The sequence below is a fragment of the Mastacembelus armatus genome, unplaced genomic scaffold (genome assembly GCF_900324485.2).
Source record: "Mastacembelus armatus unplaced genomic scaffold, fMasArm1.2, whole genome shotgun sequence".
NCBI classification, from domain to species: domain Eukaryota; kingdom Metazoa; phylum Chordata; class Actinopteri; order Synbranchiformes; family Mastacembelidae; genus Mastacembelus; species Mastacembelus armatus.
In genome coordinates this window covers 3820-17883 of record NW_022872898.1, presented here as the reverse complement: position 1 = coordinate 17883, position 14064 = coordinate 3820, and the positions used below count along the sequence as shown (strand labels likewise).

General features: G+C 41.7%; 3 non-coding genes across 3 annotated transcripts; 1 reads left to right on the top strand and 2 right to left on the bottom strand.

Annotated features, from left to right (window-relative positions):
• Positions 1-8181: 8181 nt before the first annotated feature.
• On the bottom strand, positions 8182-8254 carry trnar-acg (transfer RNA arginine (anticodon ACG)). Its single transcript has one exon. It is a non-coding gene; the product is annotated as a tRNA-Arg (tRNA).
• Positions 8255-8918: 664 nt separating this feature from the next.
• Positions 8919-8990, bottom strand: trnar-acg (transfer RNA arginine (anticodon ACG)). Its single transcript has one exon. It is a non-coding gene; the product is annotated as a tRNA-Arg (tRNA).
• Positions 8991-13482: 4492 nt separating this feature from the next.
• trnat-agu (transfer RNA threonine (anticodon AGU)) lies at positions 13483-13556 on the top strand. Its single transcript has one exon. It is a non-coding gene; the product is annotated as a tRNA-Thr (tRNA).
• Positions 13557-14064: the final 508 nt, after the last annotated feature.

Genomic DNA, 14064 nt, shown 5'->3' with positions numbered 1-14064 from the left:
TTCCATAGATTGGAAGACAGCATGAACATCAGCATTGCTACAACGGGGATCAAGCCAAGATGAGGAAGGTCTACGATCTGCAGACTGCCTTACCACTGCTTATTACCTGGATCAGGTGTGTTCTGGAAGATACCAGTTCCTTTTGTCTTCTGCCATTTCCTCTCTAAGAATGTATGTAGGAATAGTTGGAAAACAAGCCAAACAGCCACCATGGGCCATGGATAGAACATCTTTGGTGTTCACCTTACTGTAGACCAAACTACAACACTTCCAGCTTGAGTAAAACTCCAACCACAAAGGGACTCAAACCCTCAATCTTCTGATCCAAAGTCAGACACTAGGCCATTGTCCATTGGCCACGTGGTCAGACACAGGAACCCAGTAGTGGATACTGTCATGTCATTGGCTTTTGAGAGATGGAGCTAGCCCTGTCATTGGTTGGACTTGTACAGTGTAGCCTCTGTCAGGTACGCTCATCAAAGGAAGCACAGAGAGACTGTGGTGTTCACAGGTGGCACTGGATTTAAGCTCCAACCTCAAATGAGGCATGGGTTTAAATCCTACTACTACCAGCTTTTCCATTGACACTGGCACGTCTAATAAGGCAAACATTTAGAATACTGAGTGTGCTTTGTAAACAGTAGCTGTTCAAGGCAACATCAACAAGCATGAGCTCTGTCATGTACCACTATGCAACACAAGCAACAATTACACAATTAACGGTGTTTTAACACACATAACCAGCAAACACTGAATCTATGTGGTGTGTCTTCCATTAACATCCAAGTCATAACAAGTTAACTCTTAAGGAGAAGATTCTGAAAAAAGAAAACTTTGCAGGAACAACTTATACAATGTCAAAATTTGAGCCATCATCCAGCATCTTAGACCATTCAGCCAAATTACCAGACAAGTGTCTCTTCTCACCACCTGAGCTCATGGTTTTACATGGGTTTACCTCTAAAAGTTGAAGGAGTGTGTGTAATGAGCCAACACAGGGAAAAATAACTAAAGGAATTTAATCAAATCCAACATGTGGACAATGGCTGTTACTGAACATGTCTCATCAGCAGCAAAGGGGAAGATAAGACTGGAAATTAGTGGCTACAGCAGAGAGGGTTTCCACAGATCAAACTTTGGGTTACAGGTCCAGAGATACTCTAAGTCTACCCTAAATCTTGCAAAAAGGAGAATTAAAGAAGATGTGCAATGTGTCTTCTGGCCTCATTTTTCAACAATTCTACCTGGATCATGGGGTGTTGCTTTTGTGCTCTCTCTCCAGTCAGCCAGCATTGCTTCCATTCTTGGTACCACTCTTCAAATCAGGAGACCCCTGGTTCAAATGTTAAAGTTCCTAATAAGGTCTAACAAATGGGGCAAAAGAGCCAATCAGTTCCAAGCAAACGATGATGTCATGTGAATCTTGCAACCTTGATGTAACTACAAGATTTCAAGGAAATTAAAATTAACTGCCTTCTGGGATACCGTTACTGAAGGTAAGTGTGAATGAATATTTATGAGGGCTGTATTTTATTTTTTGGAATATGTTTCATACATATCATAACGTGTTTGTAATAGTATACGTTACAACATCAGGTAGTGTTAGTAGTGAGTGTTGATCATTGTGCATTACAGTGTTGGGAGAGCTACTTAGCAGAGGTAACGTTACCTTTGCAAGCTACACCCTGGATGTTGACCTACAGTAATGTTAGGGACAGATCCAGTCTGGTTTGCTAAAGCTGCTCAGAAAAGGATGTTCAAACTACTTTGTAAAACATATATCAAATTGACAATGACAAATCTGGGCATCCCTGTTTGGGCTACTGCCACCACGACCTGGCCCCAGATAAGCAGAAGAAGCTGGATGGGTGGATGGATAATAACACTGCAAAATGTCACATGTAGAACAAAATGTTACTCAGTTGAGTATAATACCAGAGACTTAAACCTTCCTCAATAAAACAATCCCATGTGGGACAACATTGCACAGAATGGAAGATTTGTAGACAAGTCTGGATTTTGCCTTATCTGACTGCTATACTAAAACAGTAAAGAAAAAATAATAAAAAGTAAAGTCAAAACATTTGTAATATCTGACTTGTACAGTTTTAAAAACTTGCACCTTTGCAAATGTGAATAGATTGAACACTGGTCAAAACAGGGGACTTATCTTTTTACTTGTCAGAGCAGAATCTCTTGTTTAGCAGTCAACTTCAACTCCAGTTAATAAATGCATTAGTTGGCTACTGGTGCTCAGTGTGTGAGGGAATTATCTCAAGTGGTGGAGCACTTAGTTAGTCTGTAAGCAGTAGTAGGATGTAGTAGTAGGATGCCCACATTCTCCACAAATGTTTAAAGCCCAATCTCAAGATTTATATTATAATATCTGCTTTCATATTTGTACAACATGTATGTATAGTAACAACAGCTCTGAATGGAACCCCCACACCCCCAACATACTGTTTCTTCCCATCTGTGTGTCATTGTGTCAGTATCATAATCTGAAGGTCTTCTTGTTCATGTTCATCTGAAACTATGTGCAGTCATATGTATTGTGCTTTGTTTAGACAGTCAGTGGGAAACCAAAAGGAGACTAGTGAAGTCCTTTGGCACAATAACTATGTCCTTAAAGCTGGGTTTTTGGACACATCCCAATCACAGGTCAGCTGGAAGTTCTTCTAGGACTTACTTACTTTGAGCAGCAGCACTCTAATGAGGGGACCAAGTGTTTAAGGTCATGGACTCCTAATCCATTGTGCTCTGCATCGTGGGTTGGAATCCCATTCTCATCGAGGAAGCTGTTATTTGGTCTAGAATGATTATAGCAACGAGGTTAAGGTGAAGACACAAAATACACATTAAACACTGATTTCATAGTTTCCACATTAATGCAGAATGCATGAGTAATGTGCTTGTTTAGTTCTAAGGAAGAACCAAAGAGGATGAAGAGCCCATCACACTTAACAGGTTTAACACAGAAGTGCAGCAGCAACATTGAGGTGCAGCAGAGGATGGTTTTTGATCCATCGACCTCTTGGGCTGTGTGGGTGTGGCTTGTCATGCTGTTTTGTAAAATACAAAATCATTTCTAAGTCTGGATGACAGTGTTAAGTCATGACCTTGTTTATAGTACACCACATGCGAGCCTGACTAGTTCAGTACTGGTAAAGCCTGAGACTCTTAATCTTAGAATTGTGGGTTTCAGCCCCATGTCCAGTTGGACCAGTTTCAAAAGAGCAATTCAAAGTAACAAGCTCTTGTATATATATATATTTAAATCTATATTCCTCTGAAACAGAAGGATACAAATGCTTTAACATCACTTTTGGAATGCATGGAGCATTTCAAGGCATGTCTTGGCAGTAAATTTTCTGAGTCGTAATGAGACTAAAACTGAAGTGCTGGTGTTTGGACCTAGTGGAGCCTGTGTTGACCCTTTCCCTGAGACGTGTTCCCTCAAACTTTATGTAAAACCAACTGCTAGAAACCTGGGTGTTTTATTGGACAGTGATTTTAAACTTGATAAGCAGGTCAACTCTGTTGTCAAGACTTTTTTAACAAGAAAAGATCATGAAAAGGTGATACATGCTTGTACTTCAAGCCAGCTTGATTATTGTAATACCCTCTATGTTGGTGTTGGCCAGGCCTCAATTGCCAGTTAAGTTAATTAGGATTAACTTAACTGAACACACCTGAATCAGGTAATCAGGATTGGGCAGGGACTGTTAGAAGACAATCAGCCCAGTGGCTCTCAAGGTCCAGGGCTTGGCTAGGACTCTGCACTAGTCATTTATGTGTGATCAATACTTTGATTTATATGCAATACTGCTAGTGCTTTGCAGTGTCCATAGTGTTTGATGTGTATGATTTTAAAGCATTAACACTGGCCAGGAATCGAAAGTGGGGCAGCATGTTGGCTTAGTGGTTAGCACTGGTGCCTCACAACAAGAAGGGCCTGCATTCGTAGTCCGGTGGGGACCTTTCTGTGTGGAGTTTACATGTTCTCCCTGTGCTTGTGTGGGTTTTCTCCAGGTACTCCTGTTTCCTCCCACAGTTCAAAAACATGTATGTCAGGTTGACTGGGTATTCTAAATTGTCCATATGAGTGAGTGTGAGTGTGTGTGTGGTTATGTGTCTCTATGTGTCCCGTGATGGACTGGTGACCTGTCCCTGCCTTTCACCCAAAGAGAGCTGTGACCCTAATTAGCAATAAACGGGTATAGATAATGAATGAATGTTCTATTACATGAGTTTCCTAATATGAAGGTTGAGTCCAAACCTCAAATGGACCACAGGTTTTTAAAGGTTTATCTGGAATAATGTGATGTCGTATATGTTGAGCATTGTGTAGACACTTGGTGGGCAATAAGAAGGAGGCTGTTGAAGTTCTTCAGCACAGTCATGATCCTTTCAAACCTGTTGTTTGTTTGTGCTAGTCCAATTCAGCGAACCAATGTGTAAACCTGTTTCCCTTTGGTTCAGTTTTACTTTACACAGAGAAAAATCCAGGTGAACCAAAAAGCATCACTGCAATTCATGTTGGAATGTTCCCACTGCTCATTGGTTCAACAAGTTTGGTGCAGGAAAAAAAAACATGAACACAGGAAAAAGATCCATGTTCTGTACTGGTGAATATTCCTATGAAAGACATTTACTCTGCAACATGGAGAAACAGAACAATTGGCATTAGCTCATAACTGTGTTAATTTACTGGGCAATAACAAAATACAACTCTGGCAAGAAAACACCAAAAAGTGCTTCACACACTTTGCAAAGTGAGTGAATATTCAGCATGGAACAACAAAATAATGAGTTTCAACTTGCTAAATTAAACTATTAAAATTAAACTATTCTGGGGCAAGAATGAGAACATGAAACAAAAGAAGTTATGTTATGCTAATTTAGAGATTTATGAGAAGAAAGCCAGAACTCCTAGCAAAGTTGTCATGGTTTCATATCCCACCACTGCCCAGAACTCCTCTCTTGACACAGAATTCTGCAAAGCAATTGTGCTTCTGTATCAATGGGTTCCTCAAAAAAAGGGCACTCCACATCTCCAGCCTCTTCTTCAGTCTGAATGTCAATTGGCTCAGAAACAACTCAGGGTTTATAAAACCTGCCAGCAAGCAGGTTTGGTTCACAGAGTAAGGTACCATCAGTTACTGACTCAGAGTCAATCTGAACACGCTTTGTGGAACCAAAAACCTTGACTATCCCTCATCTCAGAGTTTAACAAACTCTGGGTTTTCACTAAATCCACTTTCTGAAACAGGCCCCTGTACACTGTGCTACGCTGAACCATAACCTAACCTCTGTTACTATGGAAACACTGTCTTAAGACAGAACTGACATCAACACAAGACTGACAACACACTGTGTTTGTTCATTTCTTCTCATTCAGATGAGACATGATGTCAGTAGTAACCTAACCTAACTGGAACACACACAGCAACAGTTTTCTCAGTCCTCAAAGTCCACTAAGGCAATAAAACACATTAATGTTTACTACTTATAATTTAGCTTATTTACAGTTTTTATCCATCCATCCAGCCATGATCTACACCCACTTATTCCTAATTAGGGTCACAGGGATCTGCTGGAGCCTATTACAGTTTTATATACAGTTTTTAGTATTGATACAAAACATTAAAGGAAGCACACAGTGGTTTGGTGTTGAACTTTTCCATAGATGCATAAACTGAACACTAGACGCCAAGTCTCTTTTCTTAACCGCACAAACTGCATGTATAGTGAGTAATGCGCTTGTTTAGTTCCAGGGAAGAACCAAAGAGGATGAAGAGCCGCGATTAAAGTTAAACAAAAATTCAGTACAGTTGTGGCTGACGGTAAAGAAAGGGTTCTGACGCTTTGTAGCACTGGGCACATTTTCTTATCGTTAATGGCCTGGCTGCAAATGCCTTTCCTAAAGAGTTCACACTGGGCAGTAACGGAAGTGAGACGCGAGCAGGGAGATATAAAGGTGCGTCGAGCTAGCCAGGAGTCGAACCTAGAATCTTCTGATCCGTAGTCAGACGTTATCCTTGCGCCACTAGCCCCACTAAGCACATCCTTAGTGAGAAGTTGAGGAGTGGCACTAACTGCAAACGGTTGTGCCCTTGTACTTTGATTAAAGTTGTGCAGAATTGTGGTCTTTTTAGTCAGAACATAAGAGGACTTATGCTTGAAATAGGCATTATCCACTGAGCTTAACCTTTGTAAAATGAAATAGGAGCTGGACATTTGAGACAAGGTTCCACAAAAGAGAAAAAAAAACACCCACGCGCCGGATGCCGTGACCCATTCGAACCGGGGTTGCTGCGACCCAAACGCAGAGTACTAACCACTATACGATCAGGCCCTGTGGTTATTGCTGGCAAACGATTGCATGTTGTCCCTCCGAATAGATATACAATTTTTCCCCATTCCCTAATATTGTGAGAAGTCGAGAGGTGGCAGCGCAATTCATCTAGCGCTGTTGCGAATGCCCTCAGTAAAAATTTGACTTTCAAATCAGATGAGCACAAGTCTCGATTAAGATTAAACAAAATTCAGTACAGTTGTGGCTGACTGTAAAGAAAGGGTTTGACGCTTTGTAGCAGGCCATTTCTCATCGTAGAATTGCTGGCTGCAATGCGTTCCTAAAGAGTTCACATGGTGCAGTAACGGAAGTGAGACGCGAGCAGGGAGATATAAAGCATTCCGTCGAGCTAGCCAGGAGTCGAACCTAGAATCTTCTGACCGTAGTCAGACGCGTTATCCATTGGCCACATAGCCCCACATAAGCAAATGGTTAGTGAGAAGTTGAGGAGTGGCACTAACTGAAAACGGTTTTTGTGCCCTTGTACTTTGATTAAAGTTGTGCAGATTGTGGTCTTTTTAGTCAGAACATAAGAGGACTATGCTTGAAAATAGGCATTATCCACTGAGCTTAAACCTTTGTAAAATGAAATAGGAACTGGACTATTTTGAGACAAAGGGTTCCACAAAAAAAAAAAAAACACCACGCCGGATGCCGTGACCCGGAGTCGAACCGGGGTGGCTGCGACCACACGCAGAGTACTAACCACTATACGATCACGGCCCTGTGGTTATTGCTGGCAAACGATTGCATGTTGTCCTCTCCGAATAGATATACAATTTTTTTTCCCATTCCCTACACATTAGTGGAGAAGTCGAGAGGTGGCAGCGCAATTCATCTAGCGCTGTTGCGAATGCCCCTAGTAAAACTTTTTGACTTTCAAATCAGGATGAGCAACAAGTCTCGATTAAAGTTAAACAAAATTCAGTACAGTTGGGCTGACTGTAAAGAAAGGGTTCTGACGCTTTGTAGCACATTGTGGCGGCCATTTTCTTATCGTTAGAATTGCTCTGGCTGCAAATGCGCTTTCCTAAAGAGTTTCACACTGGGCAGTAACGGAAGTGAGACGCGAGCAGGGAGATATAAAGCTTGCGTCGAGCTAGCCGGAGTCGACCTAGAATCTTCTGATCCGTAGTCAGATGCGTTATCCATTGCGCCACTAAGCCCCAACATAAGCACATCCTTAGTGAGAAGTTGAGGAGTGGCACTAACTGCAAACGGTTGTGCCCTTGTACTTGATTAAAGGTTGTGCAGAATTGTGGTTTTTTTAGTCAGAACATAAGAGGACTTATGCTTGAAAATAGGCATTATCCACTGAGCTTAAACCTTTGTAAAATGAAATAGGAGCTGGACTATTTTGAGACAAAGGTTCCACAAAAGAGAAAAAAAACACCCACGCCGGATGCCGTGACCCGGATTCGAACCGGGGTTGCTGCGACCACAACGCAGAGTACACACTATACGATCACGGCCCTGTGGTTATTGCTGGCAAACGATTGCATGTTGTCCTCCCGAATAGATATACAATTTTCCCATTCCCTACATTATGTGAGAAGTCGAGAGTTGGCAGCGCATATCATCTAGCGCTGTTGCGAATGCCCTCTAGTAAACTTTTTGACTTTCAAATCAGGATAGCAACAAGTCTCGATTAAAGTTAAACAAAATTCAGTACAGTTGGGCTGACTGTAAAGAAAGGGTTCTGACGCTTTGTAGCAGGCCATTTCCTCATCGTTAGAATTGCTTGGCTGCAAATGCGCTTTCCTAAAGAGTTCACATGGTGCATAACGGAAGTGAGACGCGAGCAGGGAGATATAAAGCTGCGTCGAGCTAGCCAGGAGTCGAACCTAGAATCTTCTGATCCGTAGTCAGATGCGTTATCCATTGCGCCACTAGCCCCACATAAGCACATCCTAGTGAGAAGTTGAGAGTGGCACTAACTGCAAACGGTTGTGCCCTTGTACTTTGATTAAAGTTGTGCAGAATTGTGGTCTTTTTAGTCAGAACATAAGAGGACTTATGCTTGAAAATAGGAATTAACCCACTGAGCTAAACCTTTGTAAAATGAAATAGGAGCTGGACTATTTTGAGACAAAGGTTCCACAAAAAAGAGAAAAAAAACACCCACGCCCGGATGCCGTGACCCGGATTCGAACCGGGGTTGCTGCGACCACAACGCAAGTACTAACCACATAACGATCACGGCCCTGTGGTTATTGCTGGCAAACGATTGCATGTTGTCCTCTCCGAATAGATATACAATTTTTCCCATTCCCTACATTATGTGAGAAGTCGAGAGGTGGCAGCGCAATCATCTAGCGCTGTTGCGAATGCCCTCTAGTAAAACTTTTTTGACTTTCAAATCAGGATGAGCAACAAGTCTCGATTAAAGTTAAACAAAATTCAGTACAGTTGTGGCTGACTGTAAAGAAAGGGTTTGACGCTTTGTAGCAGGCCATTTTCTATCGTTAGAATTGCTGCTGGCTGCAAATGCGCTTTCCTAAAGAGTTCACACTGGTGCAGTAACGGAAGTGAGACGCGAGCAGGGAGATAAAGCTTGCGTCGAGCTAGCCAGGAGTCGAACCTAGAATCTTCTGATCCGTAGTCAGAGCGTTATCCATTGCGCCACTAGCCCCACATAGCACATTTAGTGAGAAGTTGAGGAGTGGCACTAACTGCAAACGGTTGGTGCCCTTGTACTTTGATTAAAGTTGTGCAAATTGTGGTCTTTTTAGTCAGAACATAAGAGGACTTATGCTTGAAAATAGGCATTATCCACTGAGCTTAAACCTTTGTAAAATGAAATAGGAGCTGGACTATTTTGAGACAAAGGTTCCACAAAAGAGAAAAAAAAACACCCACGCCGGATCGTGAACCCGGATTCGAACCGGGGTTGCTGCGACCACAACGCAGAGTACTAACCACTATACGATCACGGCCCTGTGGTATTGCTGGCAAACGATTGCATGTTGTCCTCTCCGAATAGATAACAATTTTCCCATTCCCTACATTATGTGAAGAAGTCGAGAGTGGCAGCGCAATTCATCGACGCTGTTGCGAATGCCTCTAGTAAAATTTTGACTTTCAAATCAGGATGAGCAACAAGTCTCGATTAAAGTTAAACAAAATTCAGTACAGTTGTGGCTGACTGTAAAGAAAGGGTTCTGACGCTTTGTAGCAGGCCATTTTCTATCGTTAGAATGCTTGTGGCTGCAAATGCGCTTTCCTAAAGAGTTCACACTGGTGCAGTAACGGAAGTGAGACGCGAGCAGGGAGATATAAGCTGCGTCGAGCTAGCCAGGAGTCGAACCAGAATCTCGATCGTAGTCAGAGCGTTATCAATTGCGCCACTAGCCCCACATAAGCACATGTTAGTGAGAAGTTGAGGAGTGGCACTAACTGCAAACGGTTTGTGCCCTTGTACTTTGATTAAAGTTGTGCAGAATTGTGTCTTTTTAGTCAGAACATAAGAGGACTTATGCTTGAAAATAGGCATTATCCACTGAGCTTAAACTGTAGAATGAAATAGGAGCTGGCTATTTGAGACAAAGGTCCACAAAAGAAAAAAAAAACACCCGCCGGATGCGTGACCCGGATTCGAACCGGGGTTGCTGCGACCACAACGCAGAGTACTAACCACTATACGATCACGGCCCGGTGGTTATTGCTGGCAAAGACGATTGCATGTTGTCCTCTCCGAATGATAACAATTTTTCCCATTCCCTACATTAGTTGAGAAGTCGGAGGTGGCAGCGCAATTCTCTAAGCGCTGTTGGCGATGCCCTCTGTAAACTTTTTGACTTTCAAATCAGGATGAGCAACAAGTCTCGATTAAAGTTAAACACAATACAGTACAGTTGTGGCTGACTGTAAGAAAGGGTTCTGAACGCTTTGTAGCAGGCCATTTCTCTATCGTTAGAATTGCCTTGGCTGCAAATGCGCTTCCTAAAGAGTTACACTGGTGCAGTAACGGAAGTGAGACGCGAGCAGGGAGATATAAAGCTTGCGTCGAGCTAGCCAGGAGTCGAACCATAGAATCTTCTGATCCGAGTCAGAGCTTTATCCATTGCGCCACTAGCCCCACATAAGCACATTTAGTGAGAAGTTGAGGAGTGGCACTAACGGCAAACGGTTGTGCCCTTGTACTTTGATTAAAGTTGTGCAGAATGTGGTCTTTTTATAACATAAGAGGACTTAGCTTGAAAAATAGGCATTATCCACTGAGCTTAAACCTTGTAAAATGAAATAGGAGCTGGACTTTTTGAGACAAGGTTCCACAAAAGAGAAAAAAAACACCCCGCGGATGCCAGTGACCCGGATTCGAACCGGGGTGCTGCGACCACAACGCAAGACTAACCACTATACGATCACGGCCCTGTGGTTGATGGCGGGCAAACGATTGCATGTTGTCCTCTCGCGAATAGATATACAATTTTTCCATTCCCTACATTATGTGAGAAGGAGAGAGGTGGCAGCGCAATTCATCTAGCGCTGTTGCGAATGCCTCTAGAAAACTTTGACTTTCAAATCAGGATGAGCAACAGTCTCGATTAAAGTTAAACAAAATTAGTACAGTTGGTGGCTGACTGTAACGAAAGGGTTCTGACGCTGGTAGCAGCCATTTCTCATCGTTAGAATTGCGTGGCTGCAAATGCGCTTTCCTAAAGAGTTCACACTGGTGCAGTAACGGAAGTGAGACGCGAGCAGGGAGATAAAAGCCGCGTCGAGCTAGCCAGGAGTCGAACCAGAATCTCTGATCCGTAGTCAGAGCTATATCCATTGCGCCACTAGCCCACAATAAGCACATGGTTAGTGAGAAGTTGAGGAGTGGCCTAACTGCAAACGTTTGTGCCCTGTACGTTGATTAAAGTTTGTGCAGAATTGTGTCTTTTTTAGTCAGAACTAAGAGGACTTATGCTTGAAAATAGGCATTATCCACTGAGCTTAAACTTTGTAAAATGAAATAGGAGCTGGACTATTTGAGACAAAGGTGTCCACAAGGAAAAAAAAAACATGAACACAGGAAAAAGATCCAGGTTCTGTACTGGTGAATATTCCTATGAAAGACATTTACTCTGCAACATGGAGAAACAGAACAATTGGCATTAGCTCATAACTGTGTTAATTTACTGGGCAATAACAAAATACAACTCTGGCAAGAAAACACCAAAAAGTGCTTCACACACTTTGCAAAGTGAGTGAATATCCAGCATGTAACAACAAAATGATGAGTTTCAACTTGCTAAGCTTTGTTCCTTCATAATATGGACCAGTTGATTCACTGTGTCACTGCATTGAACAGATCACTGTGTGGATGCAAAACAACTCTCTCCAAATAAACAGTGACAAGACTGAAATAATCATCGTTGGTCCACAGAAACAAAGAGAAAGTGTCAGCAGTCACCTCGAGTCTCTTTCTCTAAAATTTAAAAATCAAGTTAGAAATCCAGGGGTAATCATGGACTCAGACTTAAATTTTAACAGCCACATTAAATCAATAACATCATCAGCATTTTACCATCTCAAAAACATTGCCAGAATCAAAGGGATCCTGTCTAAACCAGACTTGGAGAGACTCATCCATGCATTTATCTCCATAAGGTTAGATTACTGTAATGGCCTGCTCATAGGGCTCTCAAAACAAGCTGTAAGGCAGCTGCAATATATTCAGAACGCTGCTGCTCGGGTCCTGACTAGAACCAGGAAGTACAACCACATTTCTCCTGTTCTCAGATCTCTGCACTGGCTTCCTGTCTCTCAGAGAATAGACTTTAAAACAGCACTGCTTGTGTATAAGTCTCTTCATGGCTCAGCACCACAGTACATCTCTGACATGTTGGTGCCATATGAACCACCTTGAACTCTGAGAACATCAGGGACAGGCCTTCTGCTCGTGCCCAGAGTCAGGACTAAACAGGGAGATGTAGCGTTTCAGTTCTATTCAGCTAAAACGTGGAATAGTCTTCCTGATGATGTTAGACAAGCCTCATCTCTGGCAATGTTTAAGTCCAAGCTAAAAGCATTTCTTTTTGATGTGGCATATGACATATGACAACAGAAAGTGCTTTATCTATAGTGATTTATCTGCACTCATTCTCCTTTCATTATAGTTCAAGTTCATCTTCCACTATTTGCTGTTTCTTATTTTGATTTTTGCCATTGATTTGTGATTATGCTGATTGATTTGTGCTTTTAACTTTTATTTAATTTATGTAAAGCACAAAATGTAAAGTAGTTCATTCAGTGGTTGAAAAGATATACACAAACGAGAAGGCAAGTCAATATTAATACTGCAATTGAACACCATAAGCAGAGAAACAGTAGTGTCTGCATTTGATACACATTTTTCACCAATAGGAAGTGAATCCTTTCAGCAATTTTCTTTACACAGGGAATAGATTGGGGGTTCAATGAACGGAGAACTGCAATTAAACACAGCCATATACAGTAGAGAAGACTATGCATACATGCATTAGACAGCTTAGAGTAAGGTAGAAAGTAACATGTCTGAAGAAGGACAAAGAAGTGCAAGTTTGCAGGACTTCTGTTTTTTCCTGAACAAAGGTTCTGACTGCTCTTTCAGCAAACACAGGGCATCATCAAAATACTGCTGTCTATTGCAGCACACAGCTTACACATCAACTACATCTACTCATCTAAAGTCAGACAACTTCTTGTCTAATGTGGGGCTCAAAACACGTGACCCTGAGATTAAGAGTCTCATGGTCTACAAACTGAGCTAACCAGGCTTCACTTGGACTAGCCAGAGCATCCAATTGTGATACATGGCACAACCACTTTTTCGACACAGTGGACTAGTTCCATGTATGATAGAGTGGTGCACGTAGCACTACAATTAAACACTGTCAAGTATGTTTGAAAAGGTTATGCATACATGTATTAGACAGATTACAGAAAAGGTCAAACATAATCTCTTTAAAGAAGAAGAAGGAGCAAAATTCTGGACTATTGATTAAACTATTCTCTGGCAAGAATGAGAACATGAAACAAAAGAAGTTATGTTATGCTAATTTAGAGATTTATGAGAAGAAAGCCAGAACTCCTAGCAAAAAAAAATGTCAGAATTTTGAGAAAATTCAAAATTAGACTATTAAAAAACAGATGGTGGTGCTGTGGCTTAGTTGGTTAAAGCACCTGTCTAGTAAACAGGAGATTCTGTGTTCAAATCCCAGCAGTATCTCATTATTAACTCCCTACAAATAGAATGAGTCCTGGTTTTCTCTTCCCATACACTGAAATGACACTTAGTACAAGAAGGAAATACTGCAAAACACATGTACAGAAGCAGTTCTTGTTATTGCTTTGTGACATTGTAAAAAAAAAAACGCAGCTTTTTCTAAATAGCTGAATTACTAATGTTCTACCCTGTACTTTGGTAACATTCTATTCTCTCTCTTTGTAAAGCCATTTTCTACTTGAATATGTACATGTAACAGTAACAACACTGAATCAGCTGCAAAGATATTCTGCATTAACCTGATAGTCAATTGGCAGAACATAGGTGGATCCAAGTATACCACATTTACAGTTAAATGTGTGTTATACACAGCCTGGCTAGCTCAGTCAGTAGAGCATGATATTCTTAATCTCAGGGTTAGGGTTAGGTTGGAGCCCCACTTTGGGTGGTGGTGATTCTACAGGAGAGCTCCATGTGTTGAGAAGAGGTGATGTGACTTCAGGGGGGTAAT